Here is a 25,041-nt window from a genome sequence, read left to right as displayed (position 1 = left end):
CCCTAGCTGGTTGTCGGGCTCCGCCCATAATGCTCCAAACGTTCTCAGTTGGGGAGAGATCCGGCGACATTACTGGCCAAGGTAGGGTGTGGCAAATACGAAGGCTTCGGCTACACTTGCGTTTTTTGAAGCTGGACGCTCAGCGTTTAAAGAAGCAGCTTCAAAAGTCGCCTAGTTGTGGCCACAATCGACCGTGTATATAGCTTCTTTCAGCGCAACGCGTCCTAGCGACCAAAGACGTGAATGTAGCCATATATGGCTCAGTAGCGTTTCAAGCCATGCCTGGGTGACATCGCAGCATTGAGAAATGAATGTATTAAGTAAACAATCTGCACTAATAATATGTGCTGCATTGTTACTGATTCGACGGAGACGACGTAGACAAAAAAGACGTTTTTGGACTCATCCAATAATTGAGGACAGATCAGAGAGTGGAACATTCAATGTGCTACACAACAAACTTAAAGAAAACCCTGAAAAGTTTTTTTGAGTACTACAGGATGTATATTAAGTCATACGAAACTCTACTGTCTCATGTGTCGAATCCTATTGCTGGAAGAAACACTCGACTACGTGATTGTATAAGGGCTGAAGAAAAACTATCATTACTCTTTGAGGTAAGTGAAGTTTTATTACTTATTGTATTATTTGTTTACAATGCATAAAAGGACAGGATTGAATCTTCTGATTTTTCCTCGAAGATCATTGTAGGTGAGCTGCTTATGGTCTGAGATGATTGTTGGTCACTTTCAGATGTAATTCTGGACGGCTGTGCATGTGTGTAGGACTGAACCAATATTTCAATTGAAAATCCATCTTGTAAGCTGGGCTAAAGTTCTTAATAAGGGGCATTTGCGAAAGTAAGAACATTTAATATGGATCATTAGTTCTAGGTTCCTTTGGATGTGATTGTTGCAAACTCGTTTCCAAAACGCCCAACAACTTTTTTTCAAACTCATCCTGTTTTCGTTTCTTCAGAAAAGGACTTTATTTCTCCCTTTGCGCTATGCAAGGGGCTTGGATGTAGTATGTTGTATTTCCGGTGTTGTGCTTGCTTCTTGTTGTGCAGTGTTGTTTCCAGCGTTTTGCGTACTTTCTGTTAGATCGACAGTCATATTCCCAGATGTCCCGTGGTTAAAAGAGAAAACTGTAATTGTCCATAGTAAAATTTTAGAATTTGTGGCCATGCATTGCTCGGTCTGGAACTTAAAAATGCACGAACATTATAAATATGGAATACTCACTCTCATTCTACACATAAAGATTGGAGAAATGACCACTGTTTGTGATAAATGTAATGTTTCCTGGATTTTAATGAATCGCCACTTTTCCTTCGTGCATTTTCACATTTTTGTAGTAGCAATCCTTAATGCTCTTCCACTTTTTTGACATCCTTCCCTAAAAAAATTAAAAAAAACACTTAATATAAATATTGGTTTTACTTTTAACCCATTATCAATGTTTCATTGTAGGTATCTAGCAACTGGCAATTCCATCAGATCTCTACACGTCCAGTTTCTACTTGGACGTTCAAAAATTTCAAAGATTATTCGTGAGACATGCTCAGCAATCTGGGTAACAATGTAAGGCCAATACATGAAACAATTAACTGCTGAAGATCGGTTGAATATTAGTTTACAGTTAAAAAAAAAAAAAGCCAATTTTCCACATTGCATGGGATGTATTGATGGTAATCATATTAGCGTGATCAATCCATGGGGATGGAGTAGTGAATACTTTAACTATAAGAAATATTTCTCAGTAGTTTTAATGGCAGTAGCTGATGCAAATTACTGCTTCAGATATACAGACGTTGGGGCCTTTGGACACGAGGGTGATTCAAACATCCTGAAAAGTACTAATTTTGGCAAGAAACTCTATTCTAACAATTTAATTACCAAACGATACATCTGGTCTGTGTGGAAACCTGAGACCAGACCCCGGTAAGGACATGACTAACATTAAAAGAATTTTTAACTACCGTTTATCGACTGCCAGGCGGTAAGTGGAATGTACATTGGGTATTTTAGCCAATAAATGGCGTATATTCCACCGTCCGATTGACGTCAATATCTATTTGGTTGGCATCATTGTTAAAGCTACTTGTGTACTGCACAACTCTGTGTTGGAAAACGATGGGTACAACTTTGAAGACACATCATCATATCCTTTGGACAGCATTCCGGCCGAGGGGACAAGAGGGACCGTGAAAGGAACACACACACAAGAGATCAGTTTGCTGAATATTTCTGTTCTACCGCAGGTTCGGTACCCTGGCAAAATCGATATGCAAACATCGCTGAGTGAAAAAGTTCTGGCATAACAAGACACCTCTAATATTCTACAATAAAGCGCATATATGGTGACTTGTTGTACTTACTTAATATAACAAATGTAATTCACCAGATGTCTTTTATAAAATTTAAATATTTTATTGTATTTTTGATCTTTTATACTACCCAAATTAAATGTTTTTACTACACTTACCTAAGACTTCTTTTGTTTCTTTGTCCATGTTGTCCCAACCTTCATCAACAACATTAGATGTCACAGCTAGCCAACTGTCTATTCTTTTTTGTCTGTTTTTATAATCCGCATTTTGAAAGTCGTTTCCATCTCACACATCGAAAAAACTGTAATGAAACACTTGACTACACACACTACTTTGTGTTGACACACTGCAAAGTTACTACTAAGTTCACATGGGAACGCAATGTGAGAAGCGTCTTTGGACGCAGGGAATGCCCCCCCTCCACCCCGCAGGCCCATCCGACTGGCGTCTGACCTTGAGGATGCGCCTTCCAATCGGACGTTGGCAGCAAAAGACACTGTGTGTGGCCACTACCGGCCTTCTCCAGCCTGTCTGTAATTGTGGCGTCTTTTGACGCTGAGCGTCCAGCTTCAAAAAACGCAAGTGTGGCCGTAGCCTTAGACAATCAGTAGATCTTTCAGCGTGCGCCAGCGGACATTGTCTTGCTGAAATGTAAGTCTAGGATGGCTTGCCACAAAAAGTAACAAAAGGGGGAGTAGAATACCGTCGACATACCACCGTGCTGTAACGGTGCGGCGGATGACAACCAAAGGGGTCTGGCTATGAAATGAAACAGCACTCCAGGCCATCAATACTGGTTGTCGAGCCGTATGGCGGGCGACAGTCGGATTGGTTTTCCACCTCTGTCCGGGGTCTATCCAGACACGCCTCCGGCCTGGAGTCTCTCAGACTGGGGTAGAACTGTATTCAGTGATGAGTCCCACTTCGAACTGAACCCCAATGACCAGCGAAGAAGTGTCTGGAGACGCCCCAGATAGTGGTGGGATACGAAGATGACTGTTGCCCCCTGTGGTGGGATAGCAACCTGACTGTCGCCTCCTATCGGCCCGACAGCCCAGAGTGGTGGTCTGGGATGCTATTTTTTTTTTTTTTTTTTTCATAGCAAGACCTCTTTGCTTGTCATCCGAGACGTTGTAGCACATGGCTAATTTTCTCTCCCTCTTTTTTAAATTGCCAGTTTGCATTTCATATCCTCTACTTCGTCTATTGTCAGATTTTTGCCCACCAAATCGCAAAACGTGTCTACAACCTTCAGCGTCTCATTTCCTAATAAAATTTTTTCAGCATCACCTAATTTAATTTGACTCCATTCCATTACTCTTTTCCGTTCAACTGAACTTCCAAGCCTTTTGCTGTCTCTGACAGAATTACTGTGTCATCAGCAAAACGCAAAGTTATATTTCTCCTTACTGGACTTCAACTCTCTCCGCAAATATGTCCTTGGTTTCTTTTACTGCTTGCTCAATGTACAGTTCGCTTAACATGGGGATAGGCTAAAACCTTATCTAGCTCCTTTCTCAACGAATGCTTCTCTTTCATGCCGCCTGGTTTCTATGCACGCCTTTCGCTCCCTGTACTTTACCCCCACTATCTTCAGAATTTCGAAGAGACTATTCCAGTTAACATCGTTAAAAGCTTTTTCTAAGTCTACAAATGCTATAAAAGTAGGTTTGCCTTTTTTTAACCTATCTTTTAAGATAAGTCATAGAGTCAATATCTACCTCACATCTTGTTACATTTCTCGGGAATCCAAATTGATTCTCACCGAGGTCAGCTTTATTCATCTTTTCTTTTTTCTGTAAATGATTTGTCTCACTATTTTGGAACTATGACTTATTAAAGTGCCAGCACCTACTTTCCCTGGAATTGAGATTACAACATTCTTCTTGAAGTCCGAGAGTATTTCGCTAGTCTCAGACATCTTGCACACTAGGTGGAATAGTTTTATCATAATTGGCTCTCGCAAAGGTCTCAATAATAATTCTGAGGGAGTGTCGTGTACTAATGCCTCGTTTCAACTTACGTCTTCCAGTGTTCTGTAAATTCTTACCTCATCATATTTTTCATGTCATCTTCATCTGTATCCTCTTCTATTAGTGTAATATTGTCTTCAAGCTTGTTTCCTTCAGTAGACCCTCTCCATATTTCTTACGCCTTTCAACTTTTCCTTCTTTGCTTACTTATCAAGGATTGCTACTCAGCCTAGTATTTGGCTGTGTGATCTTCTGGAGCTTTCACTATTTCATCGCTCAAAGACACCCGATCGTCTCCGTCCTCTGTTTCAGCCCTCTTTACAACTCTCCACTACCGGTGGTTTTTCAATTTATCCTTTTCCGATCTCCTTAATTTCATATTTTTTGCAATTACGTCAGTTTTAATTTGCAGTTCATAACAAATAAATTATTATGGTAGTCCACATCCGCCACTGGAAATGTTTTGCAGTTTGAAATCTGATTTCGGTAACTCTGTCGTACTATTATGTAACATATCTTAAACCTACCGGGTCTCCAGGTCTCTTCTACCTATACAACCACCCTTTCTTATTCTTAAACCAAGTATTAGCAATGATTAAATTGCTCTCTGTGCAAAATTGTACGAGGCGGCATCATTTCTCGTTCCTTTTTCCTCAGTCCATGTTCTCCTACTATTTTCCAGTCACCAGTAACGATTAAATTTTCTTCCTCTCTAACAATTTGAAAAGTTTCTTTTATCTCATCATTCTCTCAATTCTCATCATCAGTGGAGCTAATCGGCTACTGTAGTGGATGTTGGCTTTGTATCTAACTTGGTTACGATAATGCGTTCCCTATCACTACTCCTAGGGAAATTGTCGAAGTAAACCCAGCCTGAAAAATACTTCCCACTCAGAGCAAAATTTCCTACTGTCATTGAAAGAATATTGCTGCTATATGGGCAATATGGAGAAACACAAGTGTGTGTCATACTACGGTATAGAGGAAGAAAGGAAGATAAGAGTTTAACGTCCCGTTGTCAGTGAGGTCATTAGAGACGGAACACAAGCTCGGTTTATGAAAGGAGGTGATACAAAAATCGGCCGCCCGTCTTTCCAAAGGAACCATCCCGGCTTTAGCCTGGAGCGACGTAGAGAAATCAAGGATAATCGACATCCGTGTGGCCGGAAGTGGATTTGAACCGTCGTCGTCGTGAATGCGAGTCCAGTGTGGTTTCACTGCGCCACCTCGCTCGGTAAGCTGTAGAACAGTACTTTGGCGTGCCTGCACCTGCAGCTGCTTGTATTCTGGAAAGCCGTTCTGAAATAAGAATTCTCTGTTCCCTACGGCTCCCACACGTCTTGTTAGAGACAGCGCTTGTTTCAGGGTGCAAGGAAAGGTAAACATACTGAAAAATTACCCAACTAGCTATGTGAACAACACTGTAAGTTGAAGCAAAAGCTAGCTTACTAAGATGTTCCAATAAGGCATTACAAAAGTGAGAGCCGGCCGCGGTGGTCTAGCGGTTCTAGGTGCTCAGTCCGGAACCACGCGACTGCTACGGTCGCAGGTTCGAATCCTGCCTCGGGCATGGATGTGTGTGATGTCCTTAGGTTAGTTAGGTTTAAGTAGTTCTAAGTTCTAGGGGACTCATGACCACAGATGTTAAGTCCCATAGTGCTCAGAGCCATTTTTGAACAAAAGTGAGCCTTATCAATAAATGAAATTCTTTGCCTCTATTATGTCTAACTTATATTTGAATGGTCGAAGTCGATCTCGCACCACTCATCACCGATATCTACACACAAGTTATTGTCAGCACTGAATAAACTTTTGTACTGTTCCTACCTGAAGCAGGGTCTCCATCTGTGACTGACTACACAGTGAAAAGTAGTCCAGCGAGCGATAATCTTGTTCGTAACCGCGCCTTCAGCAATCTGTTTTGACCAGTCTTATCTGACACTCTGAAATCATCAACGGTTCTAACTCGTTTTCTGGCCGCTGAGCTGTTAGAAATTTACCGTTTGATGGGATGGTCCAGCGTCAGTCTGCACACCAATGCTGTCAAGAACTAGGAAGATAGTCATGTAGATACTGGTATCTGCTGAAGCACAGATGACATCCCAGTTTCACCAGCTGGACAATTCTCTTGAGGGTCCATTCGGATTACTGCAGGCCGATGATCTTACTGAGACTCAGTTAACTTGGGGATCTGTGTTGGTGATCATATTATTTACTAACTCATTCAAAATGTTGAGCCGGCCGCTGGTGACCGAGCGGTTCTAGGCGCTTCAGTCTGGAACCGCGCGACCGCTACGGTCGCAGGTTCGAATCCTGCCTCGGCCATGGATGTGTGTGGTGTCCTTAGGTTAGTTAGGTTTAAGTAGTTCTAGGTTCTAGGGGACTGATGACCACAGATGTTAAGTCCCATAGTGCTCAGAACCATTTGAATTTGAACCAAAATGTTGACAGAACAATAGGCTACTCTTTTTAGCCATTCCAGTAAGGCTCTTAAGAGCTCATTGTTTTGATGTTCAGTACGTGGTTCGTATTCTGTAAACTGCATAGCGCCGTTAATCATTTTTTTTACTAATCTGTTTTATTGCCCCTTTGTACGTCACATCTATAGAGGGTTTAGTGTATCATTTGCCTGTAATGTATTTATCATGTATATTTAATGTTGTGTGTATTATATTAAAGACAAATGAGACGTTAAATAATATACGCAAAAATACATCAAGCTTATCGAAATGTTGCACTGTTAAGACCCAGAGAAACTATACGGTTGCTAACATATTTCGGGATAGAAAAATTGTGTAAGGCATGCTTCAACATAAATGCAGATGCTACCCAAGCCTCCAGGTGGCGCTGTTGTGTTTGACCACGAACGGCACTGGTGAACTGCTGTTCAAATGGTTCTAAGCATTATGGGACTTAACATCTAAGGTCATCAGTCCCCTAGACTTAGAACTACTTAAACCTAACTAACCTAAGGACATCACACACATCCATACCCGAGGCAGGATTCGAACCTCCGACCATAACGGTCGCGCGGTTCCAGATTGAAGCGACTAGAATCGCTCGGTCACAGCGGCCGGCGTGAACTGCTGACAATACGTTGCAAGTCTCAGTAGCGGTCAGAACAGTGTTCTGTGTAGTTGTGAGCGCATTATGTCGGAACTCAGTGCATTTGAATGTGGGAAAATTGTGTGGGTGTTTCCGTAACCAAGGTAGCTGAAGTTTTTGGCGTCTCAAGAGTAACTGCATCGAAGATATACACTACTGGCCATTAAAATTTCTACACCAAGAAGAAATGCAGATGATAAACTGGTATTCATTGGACAAATAAATTATGCTAGAACTGACATGTGATTACATTTTCACGCAATTTGGGTGCATAGATCCTGAGAAATCAGTACCCAGAACAACCACCTCTGGCCGTAATAACGGCCGTGATACGCCTGGGCATTGAGTCAAACAGAGCTTGGATGGCGTGTACAGGTACAGCTGCGCATGCAGCTTCAACACGATACCACAGTTCATCAGGAGTAGTGCCTGGCGTATTGTGACGAGCCAGTTGCTCGGCCACCATTGACCAGTCGTTTTCAATTGGTGAGAGATCTGGAGAATGTGCTGGCCAGGGCAGCAGTCGAACATTTTCTGTATCCAGAAAGGCCCGTATAGGGCCTGCAACATGCTGTCATAAAGTCCCCATCTGTTAACTCAGGGATAGAGACGTGGCTGCACGATCCGTTACGGCCATGCGGATAAGATGCCTGTCACATCGTCTGTTAGTGATACGAGGCCGTTGGGATCCAGCACAGCGTTCCGTATTACCCTTCTGAACCCAACGATTCCATATTCTGCAAACAGTCATTGGATCTCGACCATCGCGAGCAGCAATGTCGCGATACGATAAACCGCAATCGCGTTAGGCTACAATCCGACCTTGATCAAAGTCGGAAACGTGATGGTATGCATTTCTCCTCCTTACACGAGGCATCACAACAACGTTTCACCAGGCAACGCCGGTGAACTGATGTTTGTGTATGGGAAATCGGTTGGAAACTTTCCTCATGTCAGCACGTTGTAGGTGTGTGTGAATGCTCTGAAAAGCTAATCATTTGCATATAACAGCATCTTCTTCCTGACGGTTAAATTTCGCGTCTGTAGCACATCTTCGTGGTGTAGCACTTTTAATGGTCAGTAGTATATACCGCTTACAGAGAAAGCGGGAAAACATCATCCGTGAAGTCCCAACACGTACGAAAATGTGTGGTGCATGATCATGACAGCCGATCATTGAAGAGGACTGTGAAGAAAAATAAGACGACGACAGCTGTAAAAGTCACTACAGAGCGAATGTCGCACTTGCGAACCCTGTCAATGCCTGTAGCAGCAAACAGTGGCGCCGAAGCCGTGGAACGTGGTCTATGGAGGAATGGAAGAAATGCATTTGGTCGAATGAGTCTTGTTTCACACTCTTTCCAACTTTTGGCAGATTGCACGTCCCAGGAATGAAACATCGCTGGGATTCGATGATGATTTGGGCAGTCATACCACGGTATACCACTGGCGCTATGGTTACCCTGCAAGATCGTATCACTGCGTAGGATTAAGTGACCATTTCCGCTGATCAGATTCACCCCATGGCGAAGTGTTTGTTCTCTGTGTTTGCTGCATTCAAAGACGACAGGACTCCTGCTCACACAGCTCACCTCGTCAGGCACATGTTTTGTAAACACGAGGATGAAATGCTGCATCTCCCCTGGCCACCAAAGTCACCTGATCTCATTAATATTGAGTCTTTTATGGTCTACTTTGGAGAGAAGAGTGCTGATCGCTATCCATTTCCATCATTGTCACCTGAACCTGCCTCTATGTTGTAGGAAGAATGATCTGAGATTCCCTTTGAACCCATACAGGACCTCAGGACCTGTATTTATCTATACCGAGAGGACTGGAAACTGTCTCGTATGTCATTTTTCCCTACATCGTATTAGGCATCTTAAAATGAATGGTTTGTGGAGTTCCCATATTTCCCCACTCGCCCCCCCCCCCCACCCCTTGCCCTGCAAATGCAAATGTGTGCTTACGAGCCACAATTGACTTCAGTATGGAGTATTGTCCTACTCTGCACAACTGTATTTGACGTGTAAACTTTTCAGTTAATTCCCCATGTAACTGGGCTCTAATTTCACCCATTATCTATGGTTGGGGAATGTGGTGTGTGCAAGATGGGGCACCGAAACATTTCGCTGGTGGTGTAAGACGATATCTAACGCGGCAGTAAGGACCAAGATGGATAGATCGAGCAGAGCCTTTACCTTGGACTCCAACACCTGAACTCACTTGTCAGTACTCTGGCTTTTTAAGTCTACAGCCATCTAACAAGTAAAATGCGCAGCACTCCCATTGGTATGGTTGAAGAACTTCAGCAGCTAAGTGTACAGTCTTGTATGGATTTGGCTCTGAGCACTTGGGACTTAACTTCTAAGGTTATCAGTCGCCTAGAACTTAGAACTACTTAAACCTAACTAACTTAAGGACATCACACACACCCATGCCCGAGGCAGGATTCGAACCTGCGACCGCAGCGGTCGCGCGGTTCCAGACTGTAGCGCCTGAACCGCTCGGCCACCTCGGCCGGCGATCTGGGTTTGTTGAAAGAATTTTTAACTGGAGAGACAAGGCTGTATTGTATGTAAATGCGGGGATGACACATGGGCAACCTTTTTTTAACAACTTAGAGGGTATGGTAACGTGCTGAAGTTAACGTGGACTATAGATGAAATTTGAGCTCCGTCAGATGGAGACTATGTAGTTTGTATTTCAAATAGATTTTTACTAAAGTGGGGGAATATTTCATACTGGAATCAAATCAGTGGTGACCCGTAACCACACATTTCGGATTGCATGTGGATCCTTTTATACTGGAAGGTTGTTGCTTCCGTTTTCGTATTGTTTCACTCTTGTCAGTTTTCACTATTAACATCGTGATACACCCTGAGTAGTGTTAAAACTAATTACTTGTTCATAAAGGCGGAGAAACGATACCTAATGTTGACAAAAGTAATGGTTCCCTGAGATGTTCAGAACAGTATGGTTCAAATGGCTCTGAGCACTATGGGACTCAACTGCTGAGGTCATTAGTCCCCTAGAACTTAGAACTAGTTAAACCTAACTAACATAAGGACATCACACACACCCATGCCAGAGGCAGGATTCGAACCTGCGACCGTAGCGGTCTCGAGGTTCCAGACTGCAGCGCCAGAACAGCGCGGCCACTTCGGTCGCCTCAGAACAGTATTCCAACGTATCTGCATCAAGACGTATTCATCCGTGACTGGAAACTTACGCGACCGAGCGAGGTGGCTCACTGTTGGGATCACTGCACTCGCAATCGGCAGGAGCGGGCTTCAAATCGTCGCACATCCTCTTCGATTTAAGACATCTGAAATTTTCCCAAGTCATATTTTTCTAGAATGTCGGCTGGCTGTTTAAACAAGGCCAATGCCGACCCGCGATCCCATCCTTATTCAGCTGACCTATCGACCAGTCTTGAAATGGGCAGCACGGAAACCACTACTGTTCGTTCCTCCTTTCCTTCATTCAACCCCGGTGCAGGCGCGTGCCGTCCTAAGAGGCAGGCTTTCTACGTGCGTCTATCGGCAGGCAGCAGCGGGCACCGGCTCTTCCCTTTTATCGTCACCGGAGTAGTGCAGTGCGTGAGTACGTGCGGTCCGCACTTTCACTCTGCGCGTGTCACGCTGGTTGCGTGGCGTTTGTGTAATCGAGGCCGCCCATCTGTCCCGCCGGGATCCTGGCCATCGCGCTGTCCGGCTCCGCGCCGCAGCTGCGGGAGCCTCCGGACGCTGTGCCTCGCCCACAGAATTCGCGCAACAGACCTCTGTGGAGGGGGACGCTGGCATATGCGTGAGAGTGGCAGACAGGCCGGACCACGTTTCAAAACCACCTGCTACAGCAGCGAGCGCGCGCGCGCGAGTGTGTGTGTTGTCTGTCACTGTGTTTACACGCGTCCCCAAATCAGGTTTTCTGTTGACCGATTTCCCAATTATGGCACTAGCTGGTCGTGTAAACCCTTTTTATATCGATTCTGGAAATGCGCGACTGGCTGCCGAATTTCAGTTCGCATAAATGAGGTGACACAGATCATAAGATGCCTTCTAATATCGTGTCGTACCTCCTTTCGCAGGAACTCGCCATGGCATGGACTCGACGAGTCATTGGATTTCCCCTGCAGAAATATTGAGCCATGCTGCCTCTATAGCCGTCCATCTTTGCGAAAGTGTTGCCGGTGCAGAATGTTTGGCACGAACAGATCTCTCGATTATATCCCATAAATGTTCGATGGGATTCATGTTGGGCGATCTGGATGGCCAAATAATTCGCTCGAACTGTCCAGAGTGTTCTCCAAACAAATCTCAAACACCTGTCAGCTGGTGACATGACATCGGTGTTTGGAAACATGAAGTCCATGAATGGCTACAAATGGTCTCAAAGAAGCTGAAGATAACCATTTCCTCCACGACCAGTTCACTTGGATCAGAAGATCGAATCCATTCAACAGCCCACAGCATTATGGGGCCACCACCAGCTTGCGCAGTGCCTTATTAACATCTTGCGTCCATGGCTTCGTGGGGTCAGAGCCACACTCGAACGCTACCATCAGCTCTTACCCAGTGAAACTGGGACTCACTTGACCAGGCCACGATTTCCCAGTCGTCTAGGGTTTAATAGATATGGCTACGAGTCCAGGAGAGATGCTGCAGGCGATGTCGTGCTATTAGTAAAGGCGCTCGCATCGGTCATCTGCTGCCACAGCCTGTTAAGGGCAAATTTTGCTTCCCTGTCTAACGGATACGTTCGTCGTACGTTCCACATTAATTTTTGTGGTTATTTCACGCAGTGTTAGCGCTGACAACTCTACACAAACACCGCTGCTGTCGGTCGTTACGTGAAGACCGTCAGTCACTGCGTTGTCCGTGGTGAGACGTAATGTCTGAAATATGGTATTATCGGCACACTCTTGACACCGTGGATCTCTGAATATTGAATTCTCAAACGACTTCCGAAATGGAATGTCCCATGCGTCTTGCTACAACTAGCATTCGGCGTTCATAGTGTGTTAATTCCCGTTGTGCTACCATAATCACGCCGGAATCCTTTTCACATGGATCACCTGAGTACAAATGACAGCTCCGCCAATGCACTGACCTCTTGTGTACACGATACTACCGCCATTTGTGTATGTGCATATCGCTGTTCCATGAGTTCTGCCACTTCAGTGTAAACGGAATTCCCTTCATCTAAAGGCACTACCGCACTTTAATGTTAAGCAGCTTGTCAGATTGCTACTTGTTTTCCAAATGTTCAATGTGGAACAAACAATTTTGTGCGGAGTGAAGGAAAGAAGTACATCTACATCTGCCGGCCTGGATGGCCGAGCGGTTCTAGGCGTTACAGTCTGGAACCGCGCGACCGCTACTGTCGCACGTTCGAATCCTGCCTCGGGCATGGATGTGTGTGATGTCCTTAGGTTAAGTTAGGTTTAAGTAGTTCTAAGTTCTAGGGGACTGATGACCTCAGAAGTTAAGTCCCATAGTGCTCAGAGCCATTTGAACACCTACATCTGCATCTACATGACTACTCTGCAATTCACGCTTAAGTGCCTGACTGAGGGTTCATAGAAACACTTTCACACTGTTTCTCTACCGTCCCACTCGCGAGCAGCGCACATGAAAAACGAACACTTAAATCTTCCATGCGAGTTCTGATAGTTTTGATTTCTCTTATTTTATTACGGTGATCATTGGTCCCTAGGCAGGTGGGTGACAGCAAAATATTTTTGCATTCGGAGCAGAAAATTGGAGATTTCAATTTCGTGAAAAGATCTTGCATTTGTTTTAACGATTACCACAGCAATTCGCGTGTCATATTCTTGACAATACGAAATGAGCTGCATTTCTTCGAAAGTTTTCGATGTCCTCCGTCGATCGTATCTGATAAGGATCCCATACTGCACAGTAATACTCTAGCAGAGGACAGACAGACATAGTGTAGGCAGTCTTAGTGGATCTTCCACTAAATGAAACGCAGACTTTAGTTTGCCTTCCCAAGAACATTATCTATGTGATCGTTCCAATTTAAGTTGTTTGTAATGCAGAGGTATTTCGTTGAACAGACAGCCTTTAGACTAGTATGATTTATTGTGTACCCGATATTTTTGATTAATTTTACAGCTAATGTGTATGACCTCATACTTTTCACTATTTAGAGTCAATGTCCTCTTTTCGCATCATACGGATGTCTTGTCTAAATCATTTTGCAATTGGTTTTGATCTTCTGATTGCTTTATTAGGCGATAAATGACAGTATCATCTGCAAACAATCTAAGAGGGTTGCTCTGTCTCCTAAATAGTTTACATACACTAGCAACACCAGAGCGTCTATAACACTTCCTTGTGGAACGCCAGATAATCACTTCCGTTTTATTCGATGCGTTTCTGTTAATTACTACGAACAGTGACCTTTCTGAAAGGAAATAACGCACCCAGTCGCATAACCGTGACGATAGTCCACAGCCAAGCAATTTAATTAGAAGCCACTTGTGAGGAACGATATCAATAGCCTTTTGGAAATATAGAAGTATGAATCAAGTTGAGGTCACCTGTCGATAACACTAATTACATCATGAGAATGAAGTGCTAGTTGTGTCGCAGAGGAACGATATTTTCTGAATTCGTGCTGATTACTTCTCAATAAATCGTTTTCTTCGAGATAATTCATAATGTTCGAACATGGTGTATTTTCCAGAATACTATTGCAAATCTAGGTCACTGATATGAGTCTGCAATCCAGCGGATTACTCCTGTTTACTTTCTTGAGTATTGGTAGGGCCTATGCCACTTTCCCGTATTTAGCTACCGATCTTTCGTTGCTCAAGCGGTTGTGTATGATTGCTAGGTCTGGAGCTATTATATCAGCATACTCTGGGAGGAATCTAATTTGTATACCATCTGGACTGGGAGACTTGCCTTTATTAAGTGATTTGAACCGCTTCGCTACGCCAAGGATATCTATTTCTAATTTGCTCATGTTGGCAGCAGTTCTTGATTCGAATGCGTGAGTACATTAAAAAAAGAAACAAAAAACGAAAAAAAGGAACCGAAGCATCACGAGAAATTTCTGAATGGGACGGAAACTGGTAGATGAGCTGTACATGTACAGGCAAATGAATAATTACAATTTCAGAAGAACTGGATGATTTATTGAAGAGAAACAGCTTCACAAATTGGGCAACTCAATAACGCGTCCGCCTCTGGCTCTTGCGCGACCAGTTATCTGGCTTGTCAATGATTGACAAAGTTTTTGGATGTAGTTCTGACGCATATCATACCAAATTCTGTCAAACTGGAGCTTTAAATCACCAAAATCCTGAGCTGGTTGGAGGGCCCTGCCCATAATGCTCCAAACGTTCGCAACTGATGTGGGATCCGGCGACTTTGCTGGCCAACGTATGGCATGCCAAGCACGAAGACAAGCAGCAGAAACTCTCGCCTGGAAATGGAAAAAAGAACACATTGACACCGGTGTGTCAGACCCACCATACTTGCTCCGGACACTGCGAGAGGGCTGTACAAGCAATGATCACACGCACGGCACAGCGGACACACCAGGAACCGCGGTGTTGGCCGTCGAATGGCGCTAGCTGCGCAGCATTTGTGCACCGCCGCCGTCAGTGTCAGCCAGTTTGCCGTGGCATACGGAGCTCCATCGCAGTCTTTAACACTGGTAGCATGCCGCGACAGCGTGGACGTGAACCGTATGTGCAGTTGACGGACTTTGAGCGAGGGCGTATAGTGGGCATGCGGGAGGCCGGGTGGACGTACCGCCGAATTGCTCAACACGTGGGGCGTGAGGTCTCCACAGTACATCGATGTTGTCGCCAGTGGTCGGCGGAAGGTGCACGTGCCCGTCGACCTGGGACCGGACCGCAGCGACGCACGGATGCACGCCAAGACCGTAGGATCCTACGCAGTGCCGTAGGGGACCGCACCGCCACTTCCCAGCAAATTAGGGACACTGTTGCTCCTGGGGTATCGGCGAGGACCATTCGCAACCGTCTCCATGAAGCTGGGCCACGGTCCCGCACACCGTTAGGCCGTCTTCCGCTCACGCCCCAACATCGTGCAGCCCGCCTCCAGTGGTGTCGCGACAGGCGTGAATGGAGGGACGAATGGAGACGTGTCGTCTTCAGCGATGAGAGTCGCTTCTGCCTTGGTGCCAATGATGGTCGTATGCGTGTTTGGCGCCGTGCAGGTGAGCGCCACAATCAGGACTGCATACGACCGAGGCACACAGGGCCAACACCCGGCATCATGGTGTGGGGAGCGATCTCCTACACTGGCCGTACACCACTGGTGATCGTCGAGGGGACACTGAATAGTGCACGGTACATCCAAACCGTCATCGAACCCATCGTTCTACCATTCCTAGACCGGCAAGGGAACTTGCTGTTCCAACAGGACAATGCACGTCCGCATGTATCCCGTGCCACCCAACGTGCTCTAGAAGGTGTAAGTCAACTACCCTGGCCAGCAAGATCTCCGGATCTGTCCCCCATTGAGCATGTTTGGGACTGGATGAAGCGTCGTCTCACGCGGTCTGCACGTCCAGCACGAACGCTGGTCCAACTGAGGCGCCAGGTGGAAATGGCATGGCAAGCCGTTCCACAGGACTACATCCAGCATCTCTACGATCGTCTCCATGGGAGAATAGCAGCCTGCATTGCTGCGAAAGGTGGATATACACTGTACTAGTGCCGACATTGTGCATGCTCTGTTGCCTGTGTCTATGTGCCTGTGGTTCTGTCAGTGTGATCATGTGATGTATCTGACCCCAGGAATGTGTCAATAAAGTTTCCCCTTCCTGGGACAATGAATTCACGGTGTTCTTATTTCAATTTCCAGGAGTGTAGCTGAAATTTAAGCCCAGGATAGCTGGCCACGAAGGGCAACATAACTGGGCGGCCGGCCGGAGTGGCCGAGGGGGTGTAGGCGCTACAGTCTGGAACCGAGCGACCGCTACGGTCGCAGGTTCGAATCCTGCCACGGGCATGGATGTGTGTGATGTCCTTAGGTTAGTTAGGTTTAATTAGTTCTAAGTTCTGGGCGACTGATGACGTCAGAAGTTAAGTCGCATAGTGCTCAGAGCCATTTCAACCATAACGGGGCGTAGGATGTCGTCGACGTACCGCTGTGCTGTAAGGGTGCCGCGGATGACAGCCACAGGGGTCGTGCTCTGAAAAGAAATGGCGCTTCAGATCATCACTCCTGATTATCAGACAGTATAGCGGGCGATGGTCAGGTTGGTAACCCATCGCTACGTGAGGCGTCTACAAACACGTCTTCGGTCTGGACTCTCAATAATTGGAGTAGAATTGTTTTCAGTGATGAGGCTCGCTTCGAACTGAGCCCCGATGAACAGCGAACACGTGTCTGGAGATGCCCCAGACAGGAATGGGATACCGTTGGCGGGTGACGGTCTAGGATGCCGTCCCCTTCATAGCAAGACCCCTTTGGTTGTCAACCGAGGCACCCTTACAGCACGGCGGTACGTCGACGATATTCTATGCCCCGTTTTGTTGTCCTTCATTGCAAGCGATCCTGGCCTTAACATTTCAGCAAGATAATGGCCGCCCGCACACAGTGGAAGTTTCTACTGCCTGTCTTCGTTCTTGCGAAACCCTGCCTTGGCTTGCAAGATCACCGGATCCCTTCCCAGTTGAGAACGTTTGGAGCATTATGGGCAGGGACCTCCAAAAAACTCGGGATTTTGACGATCTAACGCGCCAATTGGACAGAATTTGGCACAATACCCATCAGGAGGACATCCAACAACTCTGTCACTCCGTGATAAGTGGAATAACTGCTTGGATAAGGGTGAGAGGTGGACCAACAAGTTATTGAATTACTCAATTTCTAAAGCTCTTTCTCTTGAGTAAATCGTCCTTCGTGGTGCGTCTTTTTTTGCGTAGAGTGTATTTATTTCGTGTTCTTGGACGAAGGAATTTAGGAATTTCGGAAAACCGTATTAAGTAGTACTAGCACTGGACTGACCAGGAAGTTATTTACTTTCTTTACTTAATTGAAGAGAGGCACCTGTCATCTCTATTACATGGCAAAAGATACTGAAAGGGCGACATATACTGCTGACAATTACAACTGCAACACCGTGAAGATGGTATGCAGCAAATGACGTGGTGTGTTCCACATGTTTGGACATGCAAATGATCGGCATTTCAGTGCAACCACACTAAACTGATAACAGCAAAGCCACCAACATTCTCTATGTAAAGAAGATTACGCAGCGGGTTTCTCATTCACAAATAGCGTTTGAATATTGGTTGTTCCCGAGAAGATTGTATCGCGTTCAATGTGAGAAGGTCATCCATTACCGACAGGTTCAGCTGCAGACGGTTGTTCACTGTTACCTTTGTTGTTGCTTACATTAAATGTTAGAAAAAGCGCACAGCTAATATAAACGTGAACAGCCGTCTAAAGATTGTCCTGTCTGTTCGAAACCGCTGTTATGGGCAGCAGGTGTTGCGTATCTGCCGTATTGAGGCCGGTGAATGCTCCCCATATTCGAGGTCTCCCTGACGTTATCTTTCAACAAGATAATGCAAGGCCCAATGCTGTCTTTGCTGTCCTGACCTGCTTTGATACAGAGTGTGTTCAATTGTTGCAGTGGCCAGCACGTTCTCCAGATCGCTCACCCACTTTGGGACGGAATGGCCTCTAATACCCATCCACACTTAAGTTTGACATGATTTTCCTGAAACATCACGTAACGATTTCTTTGAGAACGAAACAACTGATTGTCTGTCCTACCTCTGTCCAGTCTAACCTCACGCGCTGTTTCTAATGACATAATCAGCGATAGAACGCTAAACTGTGATCTTGTTTCCTGCATTTTCTGTTGCTATTGTGCTTTGTCAACATTATCCGTTATACTTCTTGTTAGATATATTCCAAACTTTTTTCTCTTTTTTTATTCATTTGCCGTCTACAGCTCCCTCTATTACCATAGAAGTTATTTCATGATGTCTTAACATGGCAGTCGTCCTAGCCTATGTTCTGGTCAGTGTTTTCCAAATATTCCATTCTTCGTCAAAGCCGTGTAGAACTTTCACATTTCTTATGTGATCAGTCCACCTAATTGTCAGTATTATTCTGTAACACTACGCCTCAAAAGCTAAAATTTTCTTCTTTTCTAGTTCTCATATAGTCCGCAGCAGTGTTAGCGTACCGTGTTTAAATGACTTGCATTATGGAAACATCCTAATATAAAACACTTTATTTCCCTTCGGCTTCCAACAATATACACTAATGGCCATTAAAATTGCTACACCACGAAGATGACGTGCTGCATACACGAAATTTAACCGACAGGAATAAGATGCTGTGATATGCAAATGATTAGCTTTTCAGTTCATTCACACAAGGTTGGCGCCGGTGGCGACACCTACAACGTGCTGACATGAGGAAAGTTTCCAAGCGATTTCTCATACACAAACAGCAGTTGACCGGCGTTGCCTGGTGAAACGTTGTTGTGATCCCTCGTGTAAGGAGGAGAAATGCGCACCATCACGTTTCCGACTTTGATAAAGGTCGGATTGTAGCCTATCGCGATTGCGGTTTATCGTATCGCGACATTGCTGCTCGCGTTGGTCGAGATCCAATGACTGTTGGCAGAATATGGAATCGGTGGGTTCAGGAGGGCAATACGGAACGCCGTGGTGGATCCAAACGGCCTCGTATCATTAGCAGTCGAGATGACAGGCATCTTATCCGCATGGCTATAACGGATCGTACAGCCACGTCTCGATCCCTGAGTCAACAGATGGGGACTTTCGCAAGACAACAACCATCTGCACGAACAGTTCGACGACATTTGCAGCAGCATGGCCTATCAGCTCGGAGACCATGGCTGCGGTTACCCCTGACGCAGCATCACAGACAGGAGCTCCTGCGATGGTGTACTCAATGACGAACCTGGGTGCACGAACGGCAAAACGTCATTTTTTCGGATGAATCCAGGTTCTGTTTACAGCATCATGATGGTCGCATCCGTGTTTGACGACATCGCGGTGAACGCACATTGTAAGTGTGTATTCATCATCGCCATACTGGCGTATCACAAGGCGTGATGGTATGGGGTGCCATTGGTTACACGTCTCGGTCACCTCTTGTTCGCTTTGACAGCACTTTGAACAGTGGACGTTACATTTCAGATGTGTTACGACCCGTGACTCTACCCATCATTCGATCCCTGCGAAACCCTACATTTCAGCAGGATAATGCACGACCACATGTTACAGGTCTTGTACGGGCCTTTCTGGATACAGAAAATGTTCGACTGCTTCCCTGACCAGCACATTCTCCAGATCTCTCACTACTTGAAAACGTCTGGTCAATGGTGGCCGAGCAACTGGCTCGTCACAATACGCCAGTCATTACTCTTGATGAACTGTGGTATCGTGTTGTAGCTGCATGGGCAGCTGTACCTGTACACGCCATCCGAGCTCTGTTTGGCTCAATGCCCAGGCGTATCAAGGTCGTTATTACGGCCAGAGGTGGGTGTTCTGGGTACTGATTTCTCAGGATCTATGCACCCAAATTGCGTGAAAATGTAATCACATGTTAGATCTAGTATAATATATTTGTTCAATGAATACCCGTTTATCATCTGCATTTCTTCTTGGTGTAGCAATTTCAATGGCCAGTAGTGTACGTTACGTATTAGACATTAAATCGCGCGTACTTTCTAATGGTTTACTTCTCTCAAAATGAAATTTTAAAGTGTAATTAGAGAAATTACTGTGCTACAACTTTTATACCTTCTTTTGACAATTGCTCTTAATTGTCATAGTTAACAGAACTCTGAGGTGAATAAAGTTAAGCTGAGGAATTTCAGTTAATCGCCATGATAGCATACGTACTGCGCATTTTCAGGATGCAGAATCTTCAGTAATTACTGCGATAACACGCATGAAAAATTGAGAACTACCTCTTCCCACAGATACTCTGTTGTTCATACCACTCACTATTTACCACAAAACAGCTGGTTATAAACAATGTATGCTGTGATCTTCAGGAAAGATAGCGTCTGTGATCTGCATGGACTCTTTTTAGCGACTCCTTGGTGAACAAGCTTCACTACATACAAGTTTCCCATTATTGCGTGATATTACTGTCACATACGCTATACGATTGTTCCATTCTCTGCCACTATTTCATGATATTTTGTGCTTATTGGACATGTATACTTGGGAGAAAAAATTTGCGTTTTTCTTGCTGGGACGGTGCACTACCGGTTTGGTCCCAGGGTCCTATTGGCGGCAGAAGACAGTCAATGAAGCTCATTAGGACAGGAGCACCTCCCCGGGGAGACAGAAGGTTTCTGCGGATGTGATGCTGTTACCTGCTTCATGCTAGTGTGGACAGAGCCGGCATCCTGGCCTGGCTACAGCCAGTGGTTGCCGTGCTGCAACAACTCTCCCCAGGGAATAACTGAGTATGACACCGAGCGGTCTGAGGCGCTGCAGTCACGGACTGTGTGGCTGGTCCCGGCGGAGGTTCGAATCCTCCCTCGGGCATGTGTGTGTGTGTGTGTTTGTCCTTAGGACAATTTAGGTTAAGTAGTGTGTAAGCTTAGGGACTGCTGACCTTAGCAGTTAAGTCCCGTAAGATTTCACACACATTGTTTTTGAGTTTGACATTTTTGCGTTTTCTGCGTGAACACCAAAGACCGCGACGCTGCTGCACCGCCTTGCCAGCGTGAGAACGACATTTGCTTTCGCTCCAAAATTTTGGCCATCCAATCGAAATGAGCCGCTTCACCACCATTTTTGGCGCGAAGAACCTGACTAGCCGAGGAAACACCGTTCCAGACAGGTACCAACCCCCAGTTTGTTAAGGTGCGTTTGGTATACCAAGTGGGAAGTTCCTGCTGTGTTCCTGCTGTGTTCCCTTGTTTTATTACTTATAATGTCCCTCCAATAAAAGAGAATAAACAGCTTTTATACTCCCTAACAAGCTACCTGTTTAAGGATACTGCAAGTTGTTGATTTTATGTTCATAAATTCTGCGCCTCTTGATTGGAGTTTCAGTATGTTTGCTTGCAGCCAAGAACAATATTTTTTGTCGGTGATCAGAGTCTAGATTACTTGCAGTTCTTTTCTGCTCACATTTGAAGTCAGTTTGGGTTAGAGCTCTCGGTCGGTATCTCCTCTGCTTGGTCGTGAGGGATATTGCAGATGGCTATTTCTATGTTTTGTGATTTACATTCTGCAGGGATATAACGCAAGTCTCACTTTTTGAATAAAATCAGACATTATTGTGGAGCTAGTTCCTCTTCGATTAGGTCAAAGTAAAAAATGGGAAAGAGTAATCTTCGGAGAGAGAAGGCACCACGTAGTTACAAATATAAGGAAGGAAGATGCTTACAGAATTGAATATTCCAACCAAATTAATAAGTCATGGTTGAAAAATACTGAAACGAATTATTTACTGAATGTTGAAAAGCTGGTAGAACCAGACCTTGGGTAAGATCAGTTTGAGTCGCGGAGAAATACAGGAACACGCGAGGCAATAGTGATCCCATGACTTACCTTAGAAGATAGATTGAAAAATCCAAACCTACGCATAGAATTTGTAGATTAGAGAAGTTTTTGGACGGCGTTGACTGGAATATTTTCTTTGAAATTCTGAAGGAAGCAGAGAGAAAATATAGAAAGCGAAAGATTATGTTCAATTTCTACAAAGCCCAAGAACATGAAAGGGAAGCAGTATTTGAAAAGGGGGTGAGACAGCCTTGTAGCCTATCCCCAATGTTATTAACTCTGTACATCGAGCAGTAGACAAAGGAAATCAAGGAGAAATTTGGATAGGAAATTAAAGTTCAGTGAGCAAAAATAGAGACTTTGAGTTTTGTTGATGGCATTATAATTTTGTGTGAGACGGCAAAGGGCTTGGAAGAGCAGTGTACGAAATGGATAGTGTCTTATAAAGAATTTGTAACGTGCATAAAGAAGTTGAAGGTAAAAAAATGGTACTGTAATGTAGTCGAATTAAACCAAGCGATGCTGAGGGAATTACTCTAGGAAATGCAATACTAAAAGCAGTGGATGAATTTTGTCATTTGGATAGAAAAATGAGTGACAATGGCCGAAGTAGAAGATATAAAGTGCACGCTGATAATAGCAAGAAAAGCATTTCTAAAAAGACAAATTTGCCAACATCGCATAGAAATTTAAAAGGTTGGAAGTCTTTGCTGGAAGTACGCTAAACTCTCTCTAAGCCGGCCCTCAGAGTCTGCCCTCTCAGTAATCTGGCCCACATCCAGCCTCTAGACGGTCAAGCAGAAATGACATGCACCACAGTGAAGTATCATATGTAAAAATGTTGTTACTTAATTACAATATTAAACAATGCTGCATATATTAGGAAAAGGAGAAATTGATGAAGAGTATGTTGCTAAGTAGCTGAATGAAGAAAACTGTGAGATAGATCAAATTAACACATGGAGAAATAATGAAAAGTGTGCAGAAAAGTAATGATGAAAGTTAGGAAGTAGGAGGAGACAGCATGAAGATTTCTTACACCGCTGGTGCTGAAGCTGCCGAAATCCACCCCGAGTACATTGTGCAAAAACCAAATACATGCAGTATTGATGTAATTCTTGTAAGCGACTGCGTGCAGACAACTCATCTTCATTTTCATCTACTTCCTCTTCCTCTTTTATAATATTGTCTAGAAGTTCATTTACCTCGTAGTGCCCTTTATATTTCTTCGACCTTGCTCCTTTCCCTTCTCTGCTTGCCGTCCAAGCTCTTGATATTCACATTGTTTCAGCCTTTTTCTCTAGACGTCTCTTTAACCTTCCTGTAGGCGGTACCCATTTTTCTCCTAGTCACAAATGCTTCTACAGCCTTACATTTGTTCTCTAGCCATTCCTGCTTAGCCATTTTGCACTTTCTGCCAATCTCATTTTCTAGACGTCTGCATTCCCGTCCGCCTGCTTCATTTATTACGCTTTTTTTATTTTCTCCTTTCGTCAGATAACTTCAGTATTTCAATTAAATTCAATATCTCATTTGGCCTTACTGGTTAACATATCGCCGTAGAGTATGTGTTTGTAAATAAAAGAGCTCCCTGGACGTGGAAAATTTTCTAAAAGTAAAAATTGTTTCAAAAGTACCGGCAGTTTCGGATTCACGAACCGCATATTGAAAGTGAGTTTTTGTAACTTGCGCACTCCAGCAGAAGTTGAAGTAGGAGAGCACGAGAAATCGTCCTTCCACGTCCCCCGTCCTTGTCGCGGAAGCAGTACCAGACAGCAAAGTTACTGCCGCTTTCTCCTAATTTCCTTATGATCGATCTAGTGTGGCCTACGTGCACGCAACTGACGGTAGCAAACTGTTACATAAGTCTCCCCGGACGGAATTTCGCGTGAGAGACTACTTTAATACAAGTGCTTTTTTCCTTCTTTGATGCTGTAAATATATCTGCACGCTATACGCAGATTTACTCATTTATTTCCCTCATACGTGAGGTAATAGTAATCTCTATAACATTGAAAGTAATTAGAAAGTAGTGTAACGTTTCTGACAAATGATGGACAAACTAAAAACTACGGGAGTCACTCATAATCTGACTTCTCATAATCTGTTACGCATAGCTATTTTTCATAATTTAGAGGATCACAAGACCAATATAACGTGGGAAAAAATGAAACAGTTGACACAAAGATTAATAACATTGTTACCAAGGTAGCACTGCAGAACACTGCTAAATGTAAACAAGTGGCGATGGGCTCAAGTTAACGGCATCCGTACGCAGCATCATGTTTGAAGGTAAGTGGTACGTCGGGCCGTAAGAGGAGAGGGAACATGTCAGCTGAGAGAGTCAACTATGATGGATGACGTCGACAAATAATTTTGATTTCCTACAAAGTAATTGCAGGGTGGAGGCACCTCCAACTGTGATGCATGTGGTGAGGTGTCTAGATTTTCGTCCTCTGTCCCCGAGTTTGTGTCCTCGACATGTAGACGGATTAGTTGAGACGGCGAAGAGTGTCGACGCGCACAGACGACCGACATTCGCTGCTAGTCTCTAAGGAACAGGACCGACTCTCCGTCCCGAATACGATCTGGCCTTGCTGCAGGTCCGAGAACACATCATCATCAAGTAGGTGGCGTTGTGGAGTGGTATCTCAAACTTAACATTGTTATTAAAGTCATTATATTGTTTTAGTGTCTATATTATAGAACCGCTTTTTTTTAAGCCGAGCGTAAGCTACTTTGAGCAGACACACAGAGCCACCTAGGAATGAAGAAATGTCTGTATTTAAGCGATATATTTTAAAGATTCAATTTTTCATTAAAAATTAATATTATTTGTATTATTGATTTATAATTGCGAAATTTTTTAAATACTTTATGCAAAACTGTCATTTATGTGAAACATGTTTTAGCAAAGACAGTTTGTAATGAGTGAAATTATTACAGGAAATTCTGTTCTTACGTTGGCGAAGATGACTTGTAACCAGCTAGGAGTAAGTACAGCAGTTCCGAAAGCATTAATGCAATACATTTGTATCCGGCATTGGAAGGACGTGTTTCGTGCTCTTTTCCCTTAATAGAATTTGTTGAGTCCATTTAGCTTTTGT

The 25,041-nt window shown here is 44.4% G+C and overlaps 1 long non-coding RNA gene across 1 annotated transcript; it reads right to left on the bottom strand.

Annotated features, from left to right (window-relative positions):
• Window positions 1-627: 627 nt before the first annotated feature.
• On the bottom strand, window positions 628-2,723 carry LOC124544813. The gene is made up of 3 exons (XR_006967567.1): window positions 2,488-2,723; window positions 1,245-1,398; window positions 628-1,147 (listed from the first exon to the last, which is right to left on the bottom strand). It is a non-coding gene; the product is annotated as an uncharacterized LOC124544813 (long non-coding RNA).
• Between the last annotated feature and the right edge of the window lie 22,318 nt (window positions 2,724-25,041).

The sequence above is a fragment of the Schistocerca americana genome, chromosome 1 (genome assembly GCF_021461395.2).
Source record: "Schistocerca americana isolate TAMUIC-IGC-003095 chromosome 1, iqSchAmer2.1, whole genome shotgun sequence".
NCBI lineage: Eukaryota > Metazoa > Arthropoda > Insecta > Orthoptera > Acrididae > Schistocerca > Schistocerca americana.
The sequence above is the reverse complement of the archived record's forward strand: the minus strand, read 5'-3'. Positions and strand labels throughout refer to the sequence as shown.